This window comes from Bison bison, unplaced genomic scaffold (genome assembly GCF_000754665.1).
Source record: "Bison bison bison isolate TAMUID 2011002044 unplaced genomic scaffold, Bison_UMD1.0 scf7180017864285, whole genome shotgun sequence".
Taxonomy (NCBI): domain Eukaryota; kingdom Metazoa; phylum Chordata; class Mammalia; order Artiodactyla; family Bovidae; genus Bison; species Bison bison.
Genome location: NW_011494857.1, coordinates 1,346,331 through 1,350,592, shown reverse-complemented (window position 1 = coordinate 1,350,592; position 4,262 = coordinate 1,346,331).

Here is a 4,262-nt window from a genome sequence, read left to right as displayed (position 1 = left end):
TGGGGTGGGGGTGGGGGGGCGTAAATAAAAAAATCTTTTTTTCTGGGAAGTTCTAGAACTGCACTTTTCAGTCTGGTAGCTGGAAGCTATATGTGGCTATTTAAATTAACTTCAATGTAAAAACTCAGCTCCTGAGTCACACAGCCACATTCAAAAGCTCAGTATTCACACGTGTGACTTAGTGGCTACTACCCACACCCCAGCCCCACCGCCGTGGGCAGGGCACATACACAATATTCTCATTACTGCAGACAGGTCTGTCGGACAGAAGTGGTGTTCTAGGAGACCTTGGAGACGAGCAGCAAGTGCTACGAACCGTGCCCACCTGCCTCCCACCTCCAACGTGTACTGAGAAAGGCGGTTTGGTTGCGCAGGGGAGAAGGAACAGGTGGGCTGAATGGTGTTTAAGCCGCAGACAGGCAGGTTCTCAGTTCCAGAAAGGTCTCGGTTGGGCTGACGTCTGACTCTCAACCTTGAATTCAACTGGAGGCTGGTGTGGAGGAACCTCCCTGCCAGCCTCTCCTCTGGGGGTGGGGCCGAAGTGTAGGGTGACAACGGTTTGGGGATCAGGACCCCCAATTCTGTACCGCAGCTGCTAACTTCGAAGACTGGAGCCAGAACCGGAGAACACCACTCCCCCATCGCCCAGGCCCATCAGAGAGGCCATTTTTTCTTTTTTAATATTTCCTTATTTGGCTATACCAGGTCTGTTTTGGTATGTGGGATCTAGTTCCTGGACCAGAGATCAAACCCAGGCCATGTGCACTGAGAACTCAGTCAGCCACTGCACCACCAGAGAAGTCCCAGACAGACCATCTTTGAACTCCAACACACCACACCAGAAATCTCAACCAAGATGTCTGTGTCTCCTGGAACTTTGGTCCCCACCTGACTACTGTTAACAGTCAATGATCTCTTCCCCCTACCCTCACATTGGCTAATTCTCAACAGAATCTCTGGGCCCTGATCCCAAAACGCTCCCTTCACACCTACCCACCCACCCCAGAACCTGCTTCCTGGTTCTGGGGTGGACGATGACCCCGCGTGGCCCCTGGCAGCAGGCTGCCTGGGTTCCAATCCGGCGCTGACTCTCCTAGGCAAGTGCCTTTGTGCGTGCTTCTCAGTTTTCACATCTACAGAGTGGGGGAGACTGCAGTTGCTTCCCATGGCCACAGGCCTTTCGGAACCAAACCTGCACCCAGAGGATGAAAGCAGGGCCTGGGAGGTACTCCGCGCTCAGGAGCAATGACAGAGTTCTCCAGTCTTAGAAGCATGAAGGTCCCTCTGTATTCCAGATTAGAACAACGATTAGCTAAAGATCCCTTTCCGGGTTTCATTATCACAGAATCCTTGGCCTGGGTTCAACCTTCCGCCCTGGGAATAAGCGTGGCTCAGATGTATTGTGCTGCGTTTCCCCTCCCTTCCCCAGTGTCCACTCCCCCAGAAGAACCTCTGTTCAGCAAAGGCCTCCCCTTGTGGGACGGGGATGTTTCATTTAAGATCTGATATCTCCACCTAAGCCCCAGTCAGGGGCGAGCTCCTCTCAACAGGAACCAGGGGGGCCCCTGCTAACTCCTCTCTCCCCGGCTCCTACCAGTCTCGCCGCTAGCGGTCTTTTCTGTGTGGTCTAATGGGGTTAAGTTCTGGCTGGGACACCTCATTTCTCAGAAGACCAAGATGCACTCTGAGAAAGTGACGAAAGCTACTGCTTGCCCCTAAAAAAGGCACAGATACAAAACCCACATGACAACTGGCAGGCCATTTTTGGAAAGTTTGCAGCCACCACCATGCCAAAGCTGGTCAGACAACAGCAAAGAGGCTGGGCTGGCCCAGTTGGCATCTGCCTAGGTGAAGTGTGTGCCTGTGAGTCTCAGGTTCCTGCCCTCCCCTGGGCTTAGCAGGGCTTGTCAATGATTTCAAATCCCTTGGGGGTTTTAATGTCCCTCGCTTTATCCATCTTTATAGTTCTTTGCTTCTCCTCCCTTTTCATCATCTCTTGGACTGCTACCAAACCTCTCAGGGTCTCCTGCTATGCACTGAACAGTGCTTCAAACAAATAGCTTTCCTTTTTGACAGAAGCCCGTTTTACAGATCACAAAGTTGAGGGTAGAGGCTATTATCCAACTTGTCTGGTCAATGCTGGAGCTGATATAGGATTTGGACAGTTGAATTCTGAAGGCCAACCACAGGGTAATTCTGTCCCCAAAGGGATGATACTGCCTCCGCAGGTCACCTTCTGAACATTTCTTCTGAATTCTACCCTGGATCTCTACTCTGGGACAATCCAGGGAACTTTGGTCCCAATTTGACATCAGCAGCCCAGAATCCAGAAATGTGACTCCCTCACAGAGGCTGCACTCATGTGCTATAGGTCAGAGTTCAAGGGCACTAATGACTCATCTTAATTCCATGATTCTAGAAAGTAAATGGCTCATCATTCACTCTGTCATGGTCCTCAAATGTTACTAGCAGTCCTCTATTCTATAAAACCAGGTCTCTAAAATTTATCACATTGGTTATGATCTAGCCAATATCCAAGGTTCTAGAAGAGGGGTTCTTCCTCAGTTTCATCTGGAAGAGAATCTAGTATGCTGATAATCCACCTTACACTTTCTGTTGGGTCTCTACCCATCGACCAGCCACCCTCAACGCTGACTCCAGAGTTCTAAAATACCAATGGTCTCCTTTTGAGGATGCGTCCACGACTAGAACAATGGCTTACTCACTACCTTATAGGCTGGGTTCTAGTAGACACCAGGTGACCTCCAAATTGTTAACATTCTTATTCTACAACATTGTTCCTCAAACTTGAATGCGTATTAGAATCCTCCCAGGATTTTATTTTAAAAATGGGTTCTGACTCAGGGCTGAGAAAGAACCCAAGAGTCTACATCTCTACCAGCTCTTTGAGGATTCCAGGAAGGCGTGAGAATACAGGAATTCACATTCAACTCTGCAGGCTGACCTCTAAAATGCCAACCCACTTAGGATCTTAACCCTACCTCAAGTTTGAGAACCCTCAAGCCTACCTCAGGGAGCCAAGAGAAACCTGGTTAACTCCTGACACCCATCACGGCCTGGACTGGTTTAAAGGTAACACCTCCAAACTCATATACTTTCCCCTTCACAAAGTAGAGCTTGATTCCCCTCCTTGAGTGTGTACTGGGCTTAATGACCCCCCTCTAATGAACAGTGTGGCAGAAGCAATGGAGCACACTGTCTGAGGTTAGGACGTAAAGATTAAGTGGCCTCCTCCTTGATCTCTCCTTTCAATCACGCACTCTGGGGGAAGCCTCTATCACGTGTGGAAGACTCTTAAGCCATCCTATAGGCATAGTCCACACAGCAAGCAACTGAGGCCTCCAGCCGAGAGCCACATGAGAGAGCCACCTTAAAGCAGATCCTTCAACCCCAGTCAAACTCATGAGGGCTGCACCCTCATGACTGACCCTAATACCACCCAACTAACTGGCTCCCAAATTCCTGAACTCAGAAACCTTATGATAGAAATGTTTGTTGTTTTCAAGGTATTAAGTTTTGGGGTGGGCTAATTTGTTACACAGCAAGACATAATGGAAAACAGTGACCCCAGCCCAACCACCTTCCAGGGCTCTAGAAAAGCCACATTCCAGATTCCAGACTCTGCCCATGCCACCCCCCCTACCCCGCCCCACCATGCCGCAGGACAGAGGCACTCCAGCCAGCCGATAAAGTGTTTGCCGTTGGGTTTTCGTTTGGCTGGTTGTGTGTACACAGTGTATACAAGTTGAGTTGTACAGAAGCCCAAGAAAGAGCAAGAGACGAAGGGTGGTGGGGAGATGGGAGCAGAGGGGTTAGAGAGAGGGAGGAGGAGAGAAGAGACTGATAAAAAATAGAACCACATCCAGATGACAAGGGGATGGGGGTGGAGGGAGCAGACACAGACAAATCGCAGTAGAAAAGGAGTGGGAGGGGTAAAGGGAGGGGACCCTTCTCCCCCCTCCACCTCCCCAGACCCCCGCCCCAGGTATGTACAATAAATAAGATTAAAAATAATTAACAAGATGCGTTTGCCCCCTCCCACCCGATGCCAAATGCCCTGGGGAGGGAATGGCCTTTAGCAAAGATCTTGGCCTGTGAGGGAGGGCTTGCGGGGAGGGGGAAGGGGTCCCCCAGCTCTCTGAAGCCGCCCCGCCCCCCTCAACCATACATAGACTTTTCCTATACATTATGTACAAGGTGGAGGGGGCTGGGGCTATGGCCATGGAGGCGGGGGTCGGGGC